The sequence below is a fragment of the Dermochelys coriacea genome, chromosome 2 (genome assembly GCF_009764565.3).
Source record: "Dermochelys coriacea isolate rDerCor1 chromosome 2, rDerCor1.pri.v4, whole genome shotgun sequence".
NCBI lineage: Eukaryota > Metazoa > Chordata > Testudines > Dermochelyidae > Dermochelys > Dermochelys coriacea.
The window spans coordinates 103,933,017-103,956,001 of record NC_050069.1 but is presented as its reverse complement, the minus strand read 5'-3'; the positions used below and the strand labels follow the sequence as shown (position 1 = coordinate 103,956,001).

Sequence of the window (22,985 nt, the reverse complement as noted above, 5' to 3'; positions counted from 1 at the left end):
TAGTGTCTTGAATTTAAGCAACTTCATTTTGTCACAGCAACTGGTATTCAATATTTCAGTGTTTCTGAAGGCATAATTAAAATAATAAAAAGAACAGGGGAAAAAAAGAGACCGAGGAAATCTAGTAGTAAAAATAACTCCCACAGATTTAATTTTATTTTATTTATGAAAATATGCTCGGTGTATATTTGTTTCTAGTTAAAGATTTTCTTGCTGAGAAAAAACATGTGAATAGTGCATGAGGGATTTATCTCCTTTTCTTTTTCTTGTTGAAAATCACGTTAATGCACAGTAAACCAATTTTCCAATGAACGGCTTAATTCCTCTTCTGAAATATGCATCATTAATATCCTTACCACAGTCATAAAGTATTAAGCATTGACTGAGGACATAGATGCAACATTTTTTAAACTTCTAATGCAGATGTTAATAGATTGTGTCAACTGTGTACAATTTGTTGTTTATTGATTTCACCTTTGTTCCATGTTCTTCAGCTGCAAAAAGACAAAGGACAAAATTCTTATCTCAGTTACTGTATCTGGAGTAGTTCCAGTGATATCTTTAGTGGAACTTATCCATATTTATGCTGATGGATCTAAGACCAGAATTTGGACCAATTTCAGTGCCACAGGATTACACTACATTTTTTCTTATTATTTTATAACATTATCTTATCTTATTTTACAATAAGACTTCCCTAGTAGGAGAGGTTTTTTTCAATACTATAGGAATAGAGTATCGCATCCAAAGGGGTATGATATTAAATAGTAATATCTAATTAAATAAGAATGGTCTTATTACCAACTTTGTCTTGAGAATAAATCTACCCTATGCTATTATGGCATTACCATTCCTAGCAAAACCTTCAGGAAGAACTTTAATGCTTTATATAGGACTAATTATGATACAGAATACAATTGGTTTAACTTAATGTTTGCAAGAATTGACACAATTTGGCCTCAACATATAACAGGTGCTAATCCAATGTAAAAGACCAAGGATCTAGATTCTCAGCTGGTGTAAACTGACAGTTCCATTGCCTTCAAGGTAGCAAATGCCAAATTGTCATAAGTGGAGGCTTTCCTTTATAATGTTTTTGTATAGAAACGGTGAACTACACTGCCTGTTCTCTTCAATGGGAAAGTAAAAATTAGAGCTGGTTGGAACATTTTCAATTAAATGAAATGTCATTGAAATATGTTGTTTTGTCTAAGCCAAAATATTTCTTGAAGACATATTAGTTTCAACTAAGTTTTCATCAAGAAGATAGGTTTTTTTGCTCTTTTGAGAGTGAGAGAGAGAGCGAGTGCCTTTCAATTTGGGAAGTGGGTGGTGGATTGAGGCTGATGGTTAGAGCACTGGCCTAGGATATGGGAGACTCAGGGGACCTGAATCTGTGTCTCCCACACCTTAACTGAGTGCCCCAACTACCACTGCCCCCTTGCCCACGCACAACACCTCCTCTAACTTGAACAGCTCAGGTTTTGATCTGAAACAGACATTTTGACACAATTCTGTTTTTGTTAAAATGTTGGAGAGGTTTTGTTTTCCTCACAAAGCAGAACAAAATCCAATTTCAAAACTTGGAAAGTTGCTGCAAAACAGAATTGTCATCCTCCGCTCAGCTCCAGTAATAACGTGGATGGATGTTTAGAAAGTATATAACACCGAATAATGTAACATACAAAAGTTATAATAAGCTCAGCAGGGAACTCATTTCAGAAAATTTCAGGAGAGGAGCATAATTGTTTCAGCATCCCTGCCTCTGTTTCCGCCTCGTCGCTGAGGCCATGGCTGCTTGTGCGAGCTTAACCAGCCAGCCAGATCCCAGATGGGGTCAGGGAGGCGGCAGGCCAGCCACATCCTGGGGAGGGAAGTGGATTGGCTGGGATCAGGGCTTGGCTCACTCCACGCTCAGCTCCAGGGTAGGATGCCACTACTACTTCCTGTCAGGCTGGTGGGGAGAGGGGGTTGGCATTGATAATGCGGAGAGTAGGAGCTCCAACCTGGCCCACCCCACGACAGCCCCTTCATATCCGGGGCAGACACTACAGTTTCAGCTAGCATGGAGCTATGAAAGATTGGGGTAAATGCCACCCCGTAGCTCAGGAAGTCTGTAAGCCTGCTCTGCTTAATGATCCGCTCAGAGAAATCTCAAATCTGATTTGTTTTTTACTTGACATATAAATTTGTACTCTCTTCTCAAAGCCCACACATGCACTTTTGACTACACTTATGTATCAGGAGTAGAAATTGCATATCTGCAAAATTTCTATTTTGACCTTATCTTCTCAAATGATTATACCTTGTGGTGCTTGGCATTTGGCTGCAAGGGCTGCTGTAGTTAGATATTCCATCGGTCCATTATAATTGTGTTCAAAATTTGGCAATGAGAATTTTCTCCCTCTTAATACTTGGGAAAGCATGTGGCTCCGAAAGGTAGAAAGGTTATCACTTTTTATCAATAATACAGGCATTTTGAGAATACAACCAAATTGTATGCTATAGCATACTTTGATCATTTAAATAAACCCCCCTCAACTATTCCCTTGAAGCAACCCCATACTCCAAGACCGGTTAGGACCTAAAGATTGTTTCCTTAAAAGTCTGTGCATGCATTTTAATCTGTAGGTTAGGATTTCAGCAATGAATGATCAGTACAATTGAAACATAATGAGATTTTCCAAAAATGACATGGGGATTCTTTGAATGCTGAAAAAATAAAGAAAGCTGTGCAACCACCTTCTCAGTCTGTGTCACGCAGTGTGTGCATGGCGTTTTTTATGAGTACAATCCACTGCATGCATAAGCATGAGTAGCTGCAGTTGTGTGTTGTGTTCCCTGCATTAATGGGTTGAAAAAAGAACTTCAGAGGAATCTTCATTTATAAACCCTCAAGGCTAAGTAAACAATTTTGAAGGTCAACATGAAACTGAGAGTCCCCTCACACAGTGACGGACAGCAAGAACAAAACAGCTATTTAATTGTTTGCTGTGCCCAAATTGTGCTCCTACAGCAGAAGTGTAGCTTTGTTCTTTTCTAATTGAAATTTTGCAGATTATTTGTTTATAATGAGAAATAGGTCCTTCCAATACAGTGCTTCCAATGTGAAAAATGTTAAAGTGGCAAATTAAGTATTACAGTTTAACTATTTTCGTTAAGAACCTTATTATATTTTCATAATTATCATACAGAAATGTGAACAGAAATTGGAATCTGTGTTTCCAGTTAAAGCTAAACTAGCTGTCTTCTGAAAACTAATTCAAGGAAGTTGTCATTTTGCAATGCAAGCCTCTGAAGAGTGACAGTTTTAGGCATAGCATAGGGTTAAGATTTAAGGTGGCACATCAACATAAACTTGACCTCAATGGCATATGACTACCTATCTATCTAGATATTTATACTCTGCAGTGTTGCATAGCCATTTACACAGCATATATCTGGTCAATTTAGAGAGCAAGAGTGTCAAGTATATGGCCTGTGGGCTGGATATGACTTCCATTATGCATTTATGTGGCCTGCATGAAATTTCCGATCATGTAGAATTTAAATTTTCATTTAATTAAAAGTAAGTTTCTAGCCATTATGGCTGCAAAGCTAAGCTTCTATAGCATGAACCAAGCGTAAACTAATGTCATGAAGTCTATCTTACTCTGCAAACAGCCTGAAACAATGACTGAGGTGTGAACTCCCCAGTCCCCCATTAATCTCATTAGAGTGTCAGCTCAAAAGCTCACTGTTGACACTGAAGTGTCAACATTAACTATTCCATTGCTGATCATTTTAGCCAGTGGAAGAGAAAAGGGAGTGGGAGTAAAATGCACAAGGGTGGGAACTGGGAGTTACTGCAGTGAAGGAAATGCAAAGGGAAGAACAGAGAAGAGGGAGAGAAACAGAGAAAGGCACATGAAGAAGGAAGAGAAACAATGAGTAGAAGTAATGGAGATGGATATGTATTGAGTGACATTGATCTGACAATAAGCTACTGAATAAATATGTTTAGTTACAGGAAGGCCACAATCACACCTCAACCTCTGTGTACTGACATCAGTGGAAGATCCACTGTGGATTGAGGGCACTATGAAGTCCTGAATTTATATCCCGGCCATCGGACCATAATATAATGTAGAAACCACCCATCTTCAGAATGAGTTTGACACCTTTGGTACAGACACTATATAAAAATACCCATTTATCCTTGCAACAGTCTGTCTGTGTCAAGAGCTTGCAAAGGAGAACCTACTAGTAGTAATCATTTTTCTTCTCAATAAAGCTCTCAGTACAGTCAGATATTTTTATCAGGCTTAGCTTTCTTAAACAAATAGTAACTGGTAAAGCCCTTTCTAAAGTAATAGATCCACACTGAACCATCAGCTTCAAATAATTTTAGGACTCCAACATGAAACACCCTCATGCTAGCTTGCAAATTCACCTGGTACCAGGAGATGATCCACACCCACCTTATAGATAGAGACTGCCAGTCAGCAATGAAGGAGAATGACAGTCCATTCAAATCCTACCAAATTAATCCCTGTTATTAAATACAAAGTTACAGGAAACAAACACCACCACCCATGGTAGCATTGTTTCCCAAATGACCTCATTCTCTGGTGACTTAGCTACCTCTCTCTGGGGAAGAAGTGAAGAAGAAGAGGTGATTCTGCAGAGCTTTATGATCCCTGTGTGTGGGGTTTTTCTCTAGGAGTTTATTCTCCGGACCAGTAGAAATTAGGAGGAGCAAGTGGGATTAGGGAGAACACACACACACACATACACCCCCCCAATTCTCCATATGATAAAATGATCAATAGTTCTACTTAGAGTGAACATATTTCCTTATTTATTCTATACCAGCTCACTATGGGATGAATGCACTACAGTCTTAGAACAGTCATCACAATACCTTACCTTGCATTCTGAGTCACTGTTTATTTTTTCTCCTGTTCATCTGAATGTGAAAAATTACAAGATTTACAAGTGAGAGAGAAGAAATAAAACAGTAAGCCGTAGCTTTTATCCACCAGGATTCTTAATTAAATCAGCAACATATTTAAACCTTGTGTTGCTTGTTTTAAATTGGATGAAGAACAGATGCAGAAACAGAGAATTCAACAATGACTAGAAAAGAAATACCCTCATTGCAGAGCGCCAGCACAAGGCCTGTGTGCCACTTAAATTGCTCAGCTCATGTATACTTTCAAAATACTTTCCACTACACTACACAACTAATTTAGCCAAGCACATATGTTCCTATAAGTTCAGCCAAAAAAAATAAAAAAAAAACCCATATGCAGAATGCATTGTATATGTACATCATGTGATGTTCAAATGGTCATAACTTAATCAAATCAAAGCCAAATTGCTCCAGAACACTTGAAAGTGCCTCTTGTGAATAAGAGATGAGATGATGAGGTAATACATTATCTTTTATTGGACCAACTTCTGTTGGTGAAAGAGACAAGCTTTTGAGCTACACAGAGCTCTTCTTTAGGTTGCGGAAGGTCTATTTCTATGTGATATATCACCAGTCTACCTCCAACCATTGTGATTGTAAAATTGTTGGGATAAACATTGTACATTTGTGTTATAGTAGGAAAATTATGTTTTCCTCATTGGCCACATACTCAAAAATCATTTTTTTTCATAGATTCATAGCGTTTAAGGCCATTACATCTAGTCTGACCTTCTGTGTACCACAAGCCATTACATTTCACCCAGTTAATCCCGTTCTTGTGTTTGACTAAAGCCTAAATATCTTTAGTTTATATGTATACCTCAAACCTTCCCCAAAATTTACCAATAATGACAAATGTTAATGCATAACATACATTTTTTTTAGAAAATTATGAGCAATAGAAAATGGATTATATTGGAAACCATTATGCAGCCTTAACTACACTAGTCTCTGACATAATACATATACATATATCTCACCATTTCTATCCACTTAGTGGGAGTTTTGCCTGGGTAGGAATTGATATTCTGGCCCTTAAATACTTCTTCACTGGAATTATTGACCTAGATGACCTATATAACACATTAGCACATATTATACAACCTTAACATGCTGTATCATCTAGCTTTCACTCTCCACTCTCATTTTTCAGTTTTAAATCAGGAAACATATTATGATGAAAGTAAAATAAAGAAAACCAGACTACACTAGGCTGAGATCTTAATTTCGTCCTTTATTTTCACCTGATGCATCATTTCCTAATTATTTTAACTGTAAAGTAACCCCAGCAAAATTTCAATCCCTGGCACTCAAGATCTAATACAATGACCATCCTTAACCAAAAAGGAAAGTTTTTTTCAGTTAACCACCAGAGGGAGCGTCAATAGTCCTGTAAATTAAAAGAAAAATGGTTTCAGAGTAGCAGCCGTGTTAGTTTGTATTCGCAAAAAGAAAAGGAGTACTTGTGGCACCTTAGAGACTCACAAATTTATTTGAGCATAAGCTTTCATGAGCTACAGCTCACTTCATCGGATGCATCCGATGAAGTGAGCTGTAGCTCATGAAAGCTTATGCTCAAATAAATTTGTGAGTCTCTAAGGTGCCACAAGTACTCCTTTTCTTTTTAAGAAAAATGGTGAAAGTGACAAACAAAAAATATCAAAAAAGCTTTGGGTCTTATTCTGCCAACTCTTTCCTATATCAGTAGTCTTTACTCACACAGATATTCCCATTGATTTCAATAGTGAGATTTGTATATCTGAAGACTATTCATATGAGTAAGGGTTTTCAAGATCAGAGTCTAAAGTAGGGCTTCTGAGTTTAAACAATTTTTATTCATTACTTCAAAGAAAGGGCCTGATTTTTATACATTTATGAATATATGTATATAAAAGTTAGGAATTAATAATTGTCATAATTATTTTCTGTATCAAAGATATTCCTTAAGAGAAGTTAAGTGGATTTGCTAATTTGTATATGTAACCAATGTGTAGATATGGAAAAATAAGCAGCAGTAAAATTACATATTTAATTTCCCCTCCCAACCTGCACCCTCCTCCAACTTTAAAACTGTGAATGAGGTAGTAAATCAGGCCCTTGTTCTGAAGTAATTAAAATAATTTTTTTTAATTCAGTAGCACTACATATATATATAACCAGAGTAAAGTTAAATATTTATCTAAGGCATTTGGAAATTTTTTGGATGATCAATCTATTAAATAAAGACAGATAACAATTTTATTAAATGACAGTCTGTGTTACTCTGAAAATTGGAGTGAGTCTATATTTCTTGGAAAATATAAAATAGCTCACCTTCATGGCCAAAAGACATCAAATTTGGAAACTCAGAAAGTATATTTGTCTTTTTTATCAGTGAAAAACTCCATAAGGGTAACTGGAGATAATAAAGGAGCATAGTGTCAGGAAGTGTATATAATAACCTTAAACTTACTGACTTGATAAAATGTTATATGATAAATGAGCATGCAGGTATGTCTTTCAGGTATATCGCTGTGTTGGGCAAGGTGTGGAGCCGCACCAACCCAGGGGGAGCTCACAGAAGGGTTCTGCCCATATGAACTCCTTAGGATGCAAGAAGAACTCACCTGCTACTACACCCCCTACAGGAACTGAAGCTTGTTCACCTGCATGCATAGCTCACTCTCCTAGTCAGTGTGTAGTGGGTGTAAGGTCATGGCCACACCTCTTCCCCATTGGCGGGAACAGTCTCTGGAGTTGGAGACTTTTATAGTGTCTTTGCTGCACAGGGACACAAATGGTTGGTGCTTCTTAAACTTCCTCCTCCTTCTCTCCCTTGTACATCAATGGAACAGCAGGGAACAATCCGACCCTAAATATCTTATCCCTGCTTTAAATGCAAAGCTCAGTTCAACATTAACTGTAGAGCCACAATTGGTGCCTCCATAATTAACTAAGGGCAAATATTTTCTAAACCTTTTAATAAAATGTTAATCTCCCACTTACCTTTACCACTGTGAGCCTCAGGGCTTTCAAAATCAAACAATCCACCTGATAGTGTCTTCCTTGGGATATTAATGATGCTAGTCCCAGAATCTAGATCTTTCTTCCGTTCTCTGGTAACCAAGCCATCAAAAAGCAGCTTCTTCCTCTACAAGGCTGAAACAGAACTAAAAGCTACTGATCAAGTGGATAGTGAACCAATAAAACAATTTTCCTAGGCTATTTTATTTGTCTAGTATACTGTGTTAATACAAATGTGTTCCCTGTCTAAGGTTTTCATCATTAAATCGAACTGCCAGAGCTTTCAATAGTCCTCTTCTTGAAATTAAGAAAATGATTCTTTTTTTACAAAAGCTCTTTTGACAGGACTTTCAGGAAATATCACTAATGGAGATGTGTTGGCAAATGGAGATTCACTGCAGTGACTCACAGAAGGAGAATTATTATTCCATGTGGCCCTCGTGCTAATTTGCATTTGAGAGCCCTGATCTAGACTGTCACTGGCAGGTGTCTGTCTAACCTGTTTTTAAAAATCTCCAGTAATGGGGATTCCACAGCGTCCCTTGAAAGCCTATGCCAGAACTTTTAACTACCCTTATTTTTCAAGGTCATTTTTAATTTTAATCCCGTTAGAAAGTGTTTACAAATATCTAACCTAAATCTCCCTTGCTGCAGATTAAGCCCATTTCTTGTCTGACCTTCAGTGCATATAGTGAACAATTGATAACTGTCCTCATTATAACAGCTCTTAACATGTCTGAAGAGTTACCAGGTCCCCCCTCAGTCTTCTTTTCTCAAGACTAAACATGCGCAGTTTTTTAACCTTTCCTCAGAGACCAGCTTTTCTAAAACTTTTATCATTTTTGTTGCTCTCCTCTGGTCTCTCTTTAATTTGTCCACATCTTTCCTAAAGTGTGGCACTCAGAACTGGACACAGTACTCCAGCTGACACCTCACCAATGCTGAGTAGAGCAGGACAACTACCTCCAGTGTCATACATATGGCACACCTATTACTACATCTAAGGATGATTAGCCTTTTTTTCAGCTGCATCACAATAATAAATAATGATAGTACATCCTCAGCATGCTTCTCCCCACCCCTTTCGCTGAAGGCTATAGGGGTAGGAACGAGCATTGTCAACTCTGTATCAGCTGGGAGACTCTTCTATGCCAGGAGTAACCTTTTAGGATTTATGGTTGATTTTGGCTCCATTTTGTACCACTCAAACAACATAAAAGAGCAGGGCAGGGCAAAGAAGTGCCCAACACCTTAACACTGCCCTCTGGTGTGGTGTTATAGTTTTTACTTATGTGATCACTTAGACTTTTTCAAAACATGTATATGGAGTTTATGCATAGTTAAGATAACTGGTAATTGTGTAATTAAAACTGTATCAAAGTTTTATGTGCAAAAGTTGTGCGTGTAATCTTTATGTTCACATTTCTTGAGTCTTTAGTCTACTTATATTTTCAACCTTAATGTAATACTAGCATAATTGTTTTATTGATTATAACTATATCAGAAAGGGGAATATCTGAGACAAATTGCTTTTAAAGGGAGGCTCTAGGCATTTGATTATGATCCTTCTAGTTAATAGGACATCAAACCAATACTAATAATGTTATCACAGTAATTTTAGATAAGCCGCAGAAAATCTACCACAAGAATATTTTAAGATTTATGAGCTGATGCTTTGGCATGCTGATAGCATTTCAAAAGCTGAATAATACAGAACCTTTAATGATTGCATAATATGAGGAATGTGCTTGCGGTTTATCAGAGAGGATTGAACCTGGTCCTTCTCATGGATATGAATTGTTTTTTATTCAGTACCATTCTTCTGAATTCCCACAGTTTGAATGAATGTTTACATCTAACCCTCTCGAGTCCCACAGTAAATCTTCTATATCAACGTTATTTTATGTCATATCTCCTTTGTTGTCTTTGGCAATTACTCTTTGAATGATACTGAAAGCAAAGAAAGTATCAATTAAAACCCAGGAAATTCCAAGGAAGCAACACAGCATTTGTTTGCCCAAACCCTAATTTTTTGCATTATGTGACAATCTCTGTTTCTGCAATTGTTTTATTATACAAAAAGATCCATTTCTAAAGACCTAAAAAGACCTGTAGGGGCAAAAAGAGAGATACTAACTTTCTTTGAAAAAATTTCCTGCCACAACCTGCCACTTTCTGTAAGAATGAGGTAAAGAAAACAGTAAGACACTCCTGTTTGTTGTGCTCCCTCCTGATGACTAGACACTATGGAAATGGGTGCTAGAGAGACACACTAACTTCACATCCTAGCCCTATCCTATATTACACAAGCATATATAGGACATGACTTGTAAAGGGAAGGGGATGACCGATTCCTGAGTTTGTCAAGTAGGAAAAAGGGCAAACCTTAAGAGAATCTGCATTAAAGGTGGAAAGATAATATATTATTTACTTATTTTATTATATCCCCTGTTTTTTTGATCCCAGAATAGTGTCCCATGGCCCCGGTTACACAGTGGATTGGTCTGCTACTCTTTTAATCTTTGCAGGCTTGTTTTTAAATCAATTCTAGACTTTGTTACTAACATACATTATTTTGATGGGTTGACCCTAGTGTTAGTATTTGACATAAGTCCACATCTCAAAACCACATTGTAGGAGAAGAAGGATGGCCTACTGGTTAGGGCCATAGCCTAGCCCTCGAGAAGGCTGGGTTCAAGTCCTTGGTCTGGTATGGGTTTCCTATATGATGATAAGGAAGTCACTTATCTCTATGTGCAATAACACCACCTTGGTAAGGCTAAATACAGTAAACATTGTGAGGTGCTCAGAAACTATGAGAGCAATATAAGAAAATAGAATTAGGTACTTTCTCTTTCTGGACAAGTCTCAGACTGCAATAACAGATGTGTTGTAAATTGGTTCTCTGCTCATGTTTATGAGCTCTTATTTCTCACACACACACACACACAAAATCAGTTTCCCTCATCCATATTTACAAAGTAGAAGTGAATAATACAAAGATGTCTGGACACCATATTTCAATTGCAGAGAGCTCTGTGTAAGCTTGGAAGCTTGTCTCTCTCACCAACAGATGTTGATATAATAAAAGACATTACCTCATCCAGCTTTTTCAGCATTTTGACCTTCTCAACTTCCTCTTTTTCAGTAATTCCAGAACCTATTCTGGGAATTTTTTTAATTCTAATTGAGTAAGAGAGATTCTCTCCCCTCCAGCCACATACACATGCTTTAACACTACAGTACAGAGGAAGTTGTTCATAAGATTTACAAAACAAAGGTATCTATGATCATACAGGTTGGAATCCCTTCAGATTTTTTTGAGGACTATGAATGAATGGCCAAATAGGCATAAAAAAGTTCTAAACTCTGTTGTACATTTCGACCCTGATCCTGCAAAAACTTATGCACCTGCTTAACTTTATGACCATGAGTAACCCCATTGATTTCAACAGTACAATTCAGAGTAGTACAGTAAGGCATGTGCATATGTGTTTGCAGGATCAGGGCTTTGGAAACCATTTCATTAGCGCACTCCCCCATCAGGGCCACTAGCAAGTCCTTAATCTGAATAGTTTTTAGTTCTCATCTTATTTTCCTTTGAAATTCTTTAAACTTTTCTGTACAAGTATCTCTCCATTGCTAAAGAAGTTTTCTTTCAAGCAATACACTTTTATCACTAACATGCCAAATATCTGGCCCACGTGTGGGGGTGGAGGTTAGGCTGGGACAGGAGGGGGAAATTAGTCCTTGACCAAAGAGAAAGATTTGTAAAGGAAAATCTCTTGTGTAGCCTAGAAGAGAAAAGGCCACTATTAGCCCTCTCCTATGTCAAATCTTGGCTGACCTGTGACATCAGCTCTTAAAGATGAGAGCATTAGTTGTCGTTAGTGTATGTTTCAGCCTACTGACACTACCTCCTACCTGAAATAAAAAATATACAACATGGAAGTACAATATTTAGAGAAGAAGCAAGAGAGACCAAGGAACAACTTACTTTGACTGTGCCCCTTGAGTGCCTTTCAGAAAAAAAGAAAATTCTAGGGTTGACTTAGGAATACATTCTGGTGAACATTTATGCCCATGCAAGTCTCTCTGTGGGATCAGTTGTTCAGTAAAATCCTGAAATATCAATATGAACTAGCAATGGAACAAACTTCTCCATATTCAGACTAAACTCAAGGACCATAAGTAATGCAGAACACACTGCTGAAACAGTGGGCCAAATTCACTGCCAATGAAAGTGGGTAAAACCCCACACAAGTTAGTGGGGCAACACCCATTTACATCAGCAGCAAAACTGGCCCTATGTCTAAGAGTGATGTGAAAGATTTTGCATGTAAAAGAAATGTGTTCACTTGGACTTTTTGCCCATGTTGCAAAAAAGGCAATGGGCTCAATTTTGCACCATTAAAGTCACTGGTGGTTTTCCCATCAATTTGAATAGGAGAAAAATCATTACCTTTTGACATGAATGCTTATAGTTTTCACACCTGGTGAAAATTAAACTTGAGTCCAAGTAGATAAGTTCCAATTGCCCTGACATACTTTTGCTAGCTGATTTTGTACCCAGGGGATTTGCAATCTTCATACTCAAACTCAGGACAGATGATAAAGGTAGAGATGGAGTCTTGGGAAACAATATCTTGGAAAAATATCTATGAACTGTTTTAGATCAGTTTTCCTGTTAAGTGACAAAGATCTGCAGTTATTTATATGTTTCAGTTTTGGACACAGAAATTTAAAAAATGTGTCTTTGGGATTTTGTTGTTCTAATTGCTAAATTAATCAGAGGAAAGCAAATCTACCTGCCTTCTGAACAAAATACTTCTCATTCCAGTAACTCACCTGCTCCCCCACTCTGGTGATGTGCCACTTATTTCTCCTGCTAGTTCAAAGCTTAAAGTGGCTGAGCTGTAAGAAGAACACAAGTCACCCATTAAGGGCAAAGGTTCTGAACAATGCTAATTTTAGGGACTGGATCAACAATTAGATTCAGAGAGTCAAAGCCAGTCCTGTTGCACATGCTAGTTCATTAGGGACCCACTCCTGCAAGACATTCAGCACCTTCTGTGAGGTGTGGCACACCCTCATTTCCCATTAAGATAATGTACCTAATTAGGGCCATAAACAGAGACAGTACTTTGAAAGACAGGAGTAATGTGCACAATTAGAATTAGAAGAATATGACACAGTTGGCAGAAGGAATTTTAAGTATCAAGTCACATAAGTGATAAGGCAACAATGACTTGATTATGATTATGGCCATCAGGCCTTTTTATTATAGCATGAAGCCTGTTTTAGTGTAGTACGGAGGTCAAGAAGGCCTATATGAGTTGTGGTTAATGTAAAATTTTAAGCTAGTTATTTCAAATATGTTCAGATAATGGGCCAACTTCTGCTGTCAGTTAGACCAATGTTATTCTGCTGATTTCAGTGCCAAACCAGGCCCTAAAACTTATGTTTGTAACATTTGTTCTCATCATAAACTCTACAAAACACTACAGCGGAATTAAGGGGAAACTACAACTGTGGCTACCAAATCTGGTTTAGACACTTCATGTATAAGGCCAGATAAAATTACTGTTAACAGGCTGGCAAATACCCAGCTGATTAATGAATATCAAAGCTTAGGAATCTCCTGATTTTATGCATATTTATCTCAGTGCATCCTTGAATTATTGAATAACGCAAAATTAAATGATACTGAACTGTCAGGTTCAGGTCAGAGTATATACATACACAGTGAATAAAGTGACATTGGTTAATTTATTACTTTTATTCAATCTGTTCTCCTTCATAGTCATTTCAAAGGCTTCCTCTACATCTACATTTATTCCTGATGCTTTCCTCATTATTTTCCTTCCATGAAAGTCATCGTAGTGTACCAAATTCAGCTCTGGTGAAACTGAACTCAAATCTATTGAACTCAATTTAGTCATATAACTTTAGGCTAAATGTTATATCCAAAAATCCACGCACATACAAAATTATTAGTACCAAATAAATATGAACTGTTCAAACTTTTCCACAGTAAATTGTCTGCTAGTAAATTGGTCATTGTGTTTATTTAAAAGGTTACTATTTCTTTGAGTGATAGTCTGTTAGGTGGGCAAATAGTGGGCTAAGCACAGAAAAGAAACAGAATGAAGTCTGCAGTGTAAGTGTAAGTCTGCAGTGTAAAACTTCCTTTAACAAAGGCATATAATGGATCTTAAATATCTTGGGATAATTCACTGCACTCTAAAGGTGTGGGACTAAATTCAGCCCTGGCTTTGAGCGCACTTGAATTGGGGTCCGGCCTCAATTCTGCTAAACTCTTAAGCATCTGATTAACTCCATCCCTGTTAAGCACACCACCTAAGCACATGCTTAACTTTAATGGGTTTCAAGCACACGCTTAAGTATTTTGCTGAATTACAGACTAAATGTGGTTCCTTAGGATGACACTGACACATTTTACCTTAGCTGTCAAGTAGAGTTTAATGACAGCAGTGTCTCTACATAACCGGTACAATTTTGGACAAATCCAGTACAAAGTAAGTGACTTAATCAGGAAAAGTTTAAAATTAAGCATAGTATTTATTACTCTGAGTAACCCCATTAACAACAATGGGGCTACCTGGGGTAATAAGCTATGCTCATTGGTGGATCTGCCCTTAAATTTTCTTCACTGAGAAGGACCAAAAATATCCCAGAAATCTGAAGGTAAAGGAGCACTTCCACAAGTGCTCTGTAACTTTCATCATATCCAGGTTGATGACCCTATTATGTGATGCCTATAGAAAATTCAGGCAATTGTTATGGTCCATTGTATCCTTTTTACAGCAAAGGCAGATTCACAAGACTAATCTTCAAAGATTTAAAAGGACAGTTTAGAAGAGAATTCATGAGAAAAACAGAATTGAGCAATGCTTTTCTAGAGTGCCCCTATTAATCATCAAAAAGAAAAGGAATACTTGTGGCATCTTAGAGACTAACAAATTTATTTGAGCTGTAGCTCACGAAAGCTTATGCTCAAATAAATTTATTAGTCTCTAAGGTGTCACAAGTACTTCTTTTCTTTTTGCGAATACAGACTAACACGGCTGCTACTCTGAAACCTATTAATCATCACAGCCGAAATTCACATAGGCTCCGAGGCTAAAGAAGTTTATTTCAGTGGGAAATGATGCTTAGCTTTTCTCTATCGCTGAGAACATTTACTGCATTATTAAAAGTCAGTAGTCGTTTATATTTTATTTAATTATGTAAAATATAAAGAGATAACAATGATTCCAGACACTTTGCAATACAAATCCAATACAATGGTTAACAATAAAATCAATCCATGTCTGAAAATTAATAATGGGCTGCTGTGACTTGAGTAAAGTAGGGTCAGTGGAAAAAAGAACCCAAGAAGTTATATATTCTTCCCTCATCCCTTTGCCCCAACATATAAAACATGTTTACAGATAACAATCTTAACTCATGGTGAACTCAATTAAATTAAGCTGTATTAGTTTTGCCAGCTGTACACTCCAGACAGGCATAATTTATCTGATTTAGATTTAGATATGGAGAGCAGTAACCTTAGTATAGTTAAGCTTCCATTGTAATGGACAATTTTAGCCTTTCACCTTTTGGACTGATCCATTTCTGTACACACTTACAGTATCTGAAACTCAAATGACAGATGGATACAATGACTCTCTGCCCCAACCTTGAATCATCTGGTTTTGTAAATTTCATTACTGAGAGAGAAAGGTGGGATGGGAGGTTGGGGGGCAGTGGTTGTGTGTGTTCTGGTCAGGAAATTGAAGTGTCTGGATAGTAACTGTTTAGAATCCATTAGGTAAAATGACAGAAGAATACACTCCTTTGAAATGATAATAAATGTTGTAGCCAGTAGAGAACACAAATTAATATTAAAGCAATCTTTTTTAAAAAAAATCAAAGGAATCAGCAGCAAAAGAGTTATGCACTGTATAACTATGTGTCTGAACAACCATAACCAGAAAGCATTCACTGAGTGAGAACTTCAATTGATTCCTTGTTTTATACTGCAAGTACTCACCAGCCTCTAAATAACAATGTCATAACACCCTGAATGGAATGTGTTTAAAAGTGATCAGAAACAGACTCTTCATAGCAATACCACTCATTCAGTGTTCTAGTTGCCATAAGAGTAGCAAAAGGCTACCAACTAAATCTGATCATTATTCTCTCCTTGAATTGACTGGTTACAAAACATTTATAAGTTATGGAGATAATTTGTGTAAGTGTTGGGGACACTGGGCACGGACACTAGGTAACTCGAGGGGATGGAAGACCACGAGTGTTGATGAAGCCTCCTCGCTCTAGGCCCAGGTAACCTCAGCCCCCCCCCCCCCCTTTTCCACCCCGAGGCACTCACAGCAGCCACGCTGAGGATTTCGCAACAGTATGTTGCAAGCGCAAACTGGCTGAAACTAGATTAGGCCAAACAGGTCAGATATGTCTAACAATGCTGAACAAAGACAACTCCATATATGGTTAAAGATGATATGAGGAAAAAGGGAACTAGCTGGTATACCAGATTGGCTATACAGCTAATCAGGACAGCTTGCTATTGGATAAATAGCAATGTTATTTAAATGTTAAAAAAAGAATGTATAAAAGTATGTGTAACTACTTGCTCTGGTGTGCAGGATTTGAGATTGCTGTCTCCCTGTACCGCTTGAAGCTTCAAATAAACTTTTCTGCTTCTCCACCCCGTTGTGATTATTGGACGACGCACACCAGGCAATGAACCCAGCTGTTGCTTGCCTCGGGCACTCTGTGCGGGCAACAGTTTTTGGTGCCCAACGTGGGGCTTGAGGCTTCTACACAAGCCTTGCCTGGATCCCTTGCGGGGACCGGCGGGTGAGAACCCCGACCGACGCCTAGTGCACACCGGTGCGATTACTGGGGGCCTCGAAGGGGCATAGCCCAACTGGCCCCATGGGGCACAACGGTGCAACACGCCTGATAAGTGGAGAAGCGCCGTGGGCGACGGTGGCGAACCGGTCCTTCGGATAAAGTAGGAACCTCTTGAAATCTGGATTGTCTTCTCTGTTTGAACCTGGGGACGCCCAGAGTTACCCTGTAGACATGGGACAGGGACAGAGCTCGGGAGGTAGGGTGCAGTGTATGCCCCTAGAGTGTATTCTAGCAAATTGGAAGGTATTTGGATCAGATCCGATGACTAAGAGTAAATTAAAACAATTCTGTACAATTGACTGGCCTCAGTATCAACTAGGGGACCAGGAGTGGTGGCCACCAGGAGAGTCAATTAATTACAACACGATCCTCCAGTTACTTTTGTTCTGTCAGCAAACGGGGAAATGGAATAAACATCTGTATGCGCACTTGTTTTTTGCTTTGTGTAATCGAACAGATATCTTACAGCGATGTAATTTGACTCTGACTGGTTCGGTAGTGACTAATGTTAGTCCCCAGACTCCCACCCCAACTGTAATGGCAGATCCGGTGTCCCCTTCGGCCCCTACACCCCCACCTGATAAGGCCCCAACTGTTGGATTATATCCTTTACTCACTAAAACTAAAATCTCCCGTACTGCAACGGATGGGAGTCTGGCCACGATTATGCAGGTCTATACTCATGTGCCCTTTAATCCTGTGGATTTGGCTGCTTTTAAAGCACAGGCAGGGGAGTTTTCCACCAACCCAAGCAGGTTTATTTAAGTTTTTGAGGGCTGTCTTAGCAGCCATAAGCTGGACTGGGATGATTGTAACATCCTCCTGCGAACCTTATTGTCTGAGGTTGAAAGACAACACGTCGTGTCCAAGGCAAGGGAGGAGGCACAGAGACGGTACGACCGGGATCGTAATAATGTCCCTGACCTGGATGAGCAAGTACCCCGAGAAGACCCCAGGTGGAATCCAAATGATCCTGCGGATATGACCCGCCTTACCTCCGATAAGGAGTTGCTTTTGCATGGACTCCGTCACTCGGCTATCCAACATAATAATAGGGCAAAACCATATGAAGTAATGCAGGATCTAAAGGAAAGTCCAGGGGCCTTTCTACAGCGTATTTGGGACACGATTCGACAGAACACCAATGCAGACCCCGATGATCAGGCAACTGAGGCAATCATTAAGGGAATTTTTACAAGCAGAGCAGCCCCTGATATTAAGAGAAAGTTACAGAAAAAGGAGGATTTAATGGGCATGACCATGGCACAAATCTTAAAGACCGCGAACCAAGCTTATAGTCTGAGGGAGGCAGAAAAGGAGAAAAAGCAAGTTAGAATGATGGTAGCGGCAGTACAGGCTGGCACTAAGGAAAGTGGCCGGGGAGGAAGGGGCCGTGGACCCGGACATCCGGGCCCACAGGAGAGATGACTGGGTCACAACCAGTGTGCCTTGTGTTGACAAGAGGGACACTGGAAGAATGAGTGCTCAGAGAGGAACGAAAAGGGGGGTGCCTCTATGATGGCGGTGGAGGAACAGAAATGGGGTGTCGGGGGGATGGACCGCCCTGCCTCCGGAACCCCAAGTAAAGATGCGGGTGGGAAGTTAGGAAATAGAATTTTTAGTGGACTCTGGAGCAGCAAGAACTGCCATAAACCTACCCCTTCAGTTGCCAGTAGCAGATTCCCTTACCATGGTGGGCACCACAGGCAGAGGCACCAAGTGCCCAGTGTATGCCCCAACGGAATGCGCTTTGGGAAACAGGACTATATCCCACAAGCTGGTCTATCTTCCCAAGTGCCCGACGCCTCTGCTGGGACAGGATCTGCTTTGTCACCTAGGTGCCACCCTGCAGTTTACTCAAGACGAAATAACCCTTACCCTACCCCCGAGAATGCATGGATCATGACCCTTGCAGTTGAGCCCTCAGCTATGCAAGCCCCAGAATGGAGCCTGTGGGAAGACCACAGTGTGGGCAGTGGGGGTCCCAGGAAAAGCTACTCACCAAGCCCCTGTTAATGTTCAGCTCCTCCCAGAAAAAGGCCCAGTGCGAGTCAAACAGTATCCAATTGCGAGGGAAGCCAAAGAAGGTTTACAAGACACTATAGATTGATTCCTAACAAATGGAATCCTCCAGGAATGCCAGTCAGCCTGGAACACTCCCATCCTGCCCGTACGAAAACCCAATGGCACGTATCACTTGGTACAGGATCTAAGGGCGGTTAACTAATGGGTTAAAACTCTGCACCCCCTGGTTCTGAATCTGTATACCTTACTGGCTTTCGTAGGAGGCCAGTATACCCATTTTTCGGTCCTCGATTTGAAAGATGCGTTCTTCGCTATTCCCGTAGACACCCCGTCCCAAGAAAACTTTTCCTTCAAGTGGGAAGACAAAAGAAGAGTTAAAAAGCAACTATGCTGGACAGTATTGGCCCAGGGATTTAAAAATTCCCCCACCCTTTTTGGCCAGGCTTTGGCTAGGGATCTGGAAGAGTGGAACAACGAGGAGGGGGCTCTTCTTCTTCAATATGTAGATGATTTGTTAATTGCTACAGTGGGCCTAACCCCATGCCTTAAAGCCACTGTGGGTCTCCTGAACTTTATTGGCCTCCGAGGATATCGGGTATCGAGAAGCAAAGCTCAAATTGCCTCCCAATGGTACAATTCCTGGAGTTCCACATAAGGCAAGGGGAGAGTCAGCTCTCCAATGAAAGAAAGGAGGCTGTCTGCCAGGTTCCCGTTCTGATTAATTGTAAACGACTCGGAGCCTTCCTGGGTATGGCAGGGTTCTGTCAAATGTGGATCCTGGAATTTGGATTTTGGGCTAAACCCCTGTACGATTGCATAAAAGTTGCAGATCATGACCCCTTCTATTGGACCCCAGAGGCCAACCGGGCATTTAAAATCTTGAAAAGGAGGTTGATGGAAGCTCCAGCTCTGGGCATGCTGGATTTCTCTAAGCTTTTTCAGTTGTATGTACATGAAAGAAAGGGGATGGCCCTAGGAGTGCTCACACAGTTGTTGGGAGCATAGAAACATCCCGTGGCCTATTTCTCTAAGCAGCTGGACCAAGTGGCAAAGGGATGGCCAGCATGCCTACGGGCAGTTGCAGCCACAGCCCTGACGCTTGCAGAAGCTGAGAAACTAACCTTGGGAGGGACAATACAAATATATACCCCTCATATGGTCCAAGCCTTATTGGATGCAAAGGGAGGCCTTTGGCTCAGCCAGGCTCGGATGGCTAGATATCAGGCCAAACTTCTAAAGAACTCTGAAGTCACCTTACAGTCTTGCCCCTCCCTTAACCCCGCCACCCTCTTACCGGAGACTGAGGAACAAGAACATGATTGTTTAGAGATCATAGATGCCCAATACTCCAGCTGTCTGGACTTAAAAGATATACCCCTCCCAAACGCAGATCATGAGTGGTACACTGATGGTAGCAGTACTGTGATAGATGGGCAAAGGAGGGCGGGTTATGCTGTCGTGACCCTCCATGACACTATGGAAGCCAAGGTTTTGCCCTCTGGGACCTCGGCCCAGCTTCCCGAACTAGTTGCCGTGACCCATGCACTCGAACTGTCAAAAGGGAAGCGGGTCAACATTTTTACCAATTCAAAATATGCTGTGGGAGTGCTACATGCTCATGCTGGCCTATGGAAGTAAAGAGGAATGCTGACAGCTCAAGGCTCCCGAGTCAAGCACGGACCCCAAATCCTCCAGCTCCTAGAAGCCGTACAACTCCCCTCAGAAGTGGCGTAGTACACTGTAAAGCCCATCAAAGGGAAGATCAAGATGTGGCCAAGGTAACACCTGGGCAGATAGAGAGGCTAAGCATGCTGCCACTCTGATATCCCCTCAGACTGAGAACGCCCATATGCATGCCCTTATCCCCTCAGTGGGGGAGCTTCCGACCCCTCAGTACTCTGGGGAGGAGAGACAGTTAACCAACAAGCTTGGTCTCCAGGAAAAAGAGGGGTGGCTCCACTCCCCAGAAGGGAAGGTCCTCCTACCGAAGGGCCTGATCTGGCCAGTACTGCAGAAATTACATCAAACCACTCATGCTGGCAGGGAAGTACTTATCCAACTGATGGGAAAATGCTTTATAACTTCCGGACTCCGACCCCTGGCTACCCAGGTACAAGCAGACTGCTTAGTCTGCCAAAAGAATAACCCCCGACCAGGACATCCAGGGCCACCCGCTGCTCTGGAACCCACTCCGGGCCCCGGACGGGTGTGGCAAATAGATTTTACTGAGTTTCCCTGGACCCAAGGGTACAAATATCTCCTCGTCTTAGTGGATCGATTCAGCGGATGGCCAGAAGCCTTCCCATGCCATAATTGCACTGCCAGTACAATGGCCCTCAAGTTTGTTAAGGAGATCATTCCTCGCTTCGGACTCCCCCAGTGGATGGAATCTGACAACGGGACACACTTCACGTCAAAGATCGTCCAAAGCATCTCGAATGCCTTGCAGATCCCCTGGAAACTCCATACGCCCTGGAGACCGCAAGCCAGTGGCGTAGTGGAGCGTACCAATCAGACCCTTAAATGACATCTCTCAAAAGTGTGCCAAGAGGCCTCCCTGCGGTGGCCTGATGCCTTGCCCCTCATCCTGCTCCCATCCGCGCTCTCCCGAAGGGTAGATTAGGGCTTAGTCCCTTTGAGATTATGTTTGGAAGGGCATGGCCTATGAATGGCACACCGGTTCTGTCAGGGGAGTGGGAGCTAGGTAATGGCTTTTTGTCTCAGTATATATGTTCCCTGTCTGCTGTTCTCTTGTCTCTTCACAGGTATACTAAGGATTCCCAGCCTCTCCCCTAGGACTCTCCCGTCCACTCCTTACAGCCCGGCGACTCCGTGCTTGTTCGTACCTGGAAAGATGAGCCTCTCCAGGAAAAGTGGAAAGGACCCTACACCATCCTGCTGATCTCCCATACGGCAGCAAAGGTCGAGGGACACAAGAACTGGAACCATCACTCTCATCTAAAGGCAGTACCCTCCCCCTCGTCAGCAGAGCAGTGGACCGTCCAAACCGTTGACTCCTCATCTAGTGACGATCTCGGGCTAAAGCTGTTTAAGAGACACAAACAGCAGGCACCTTAGCGCCAAAATGGGCCCACCCAGGAACTGGAAACCCTGGGCCGGGAGGATTCCGGTAACAATTAGTTGTGTAATACTGTTATTTTCTGTATTGTTATTTCCGAACTGTGCAGATCAGGAACATAACTCCTTTGTTTTACTTGCACACCATGTTGCTACTTTAACAAACCAGACTGATTGTTGGGTGTGTGCTCCGACTCTACTGTCCCCTACAACAGGAATGCCCCTTGTCATGCTGCCCTTAAACCTAGCAGAATTAGCTGCCACCAAAGAGCAGGAAGATAAAAACCGAACAGACTCGCCATTCTGGAATAAGACCTCTTCGCAGCAAGCCATTTATCAGAACCAGGAGTATTCAATTGCAGTGCTCACGGAGGGAGTATTTGTTTTACCCGAAACCAATCTGATCACTATAGGCGTCCTGTGGGAAAGAGCTCCTGTGTTATTACACAGTGGGCCGATGGGTATTGGATAAAGACCAGGAGGGGAGGTCAGCAGTGTGGGTGTAATGGTTCCTCCCCTTTTGGGGAAACTCTTATGAATAATCTTACCCAAAGAAGGGTCAGGAAATATAAATTGCCGCTCAGTTAATATCCCCAAAATAGCAGGTCAATGGTGGGTTTGCAGCGGGCCCTATGGCGAGTGCAATTACTACCTGAAAGGGGGTTTCAAAGAGGATGGCTCTAGACTGTTCTCAATGGTAGCAGATGACAGAACGAGGAGTAATGGTCTCAAGTTGCAATGGGGGAGGTTTAGATTGGATATTAGGAAAAACTTTTTCACTAAGAGGGTGGTGAAACACTGGAATGCGTTACCTAGGGAGGTGGTAGAATCTCCTTCCTTAGAGGTTTTTAAGGTCAGGCTTGACAAAGCCCTGGCTGGGATGATTTAACTGGGACTTGGTCCTGCTTTGAGCAGGGGGTTGGACTAGATGACCTTCTGGGGTCCCTTCCAACCCTGATATTCTATGATTCTATGATTCTAATTT

At 41.0% G+C, this 22,985-nt stretch overlaps 1 long non-coding RNA gene across 1 annotated transcript; it reads left to right on the top strand.

Moving 5' to 3' along the window:
* The first annotated feature begins 19,995 nt into the window (after window positions 1–19,995).
* Window positions 19,996–22,549, top strand: LOC122458744. Its single transcript, XR_006278961.1, has 2 exons — window positions 19,996–20,700; window positions 21,688–22,549. It is a non-coding gene; the product is annotated as an uncharacterized LOC122458744 (long non-coding RNA).
* Window positions 22,550–22,985: the final 436 nt, after the last annotated feature.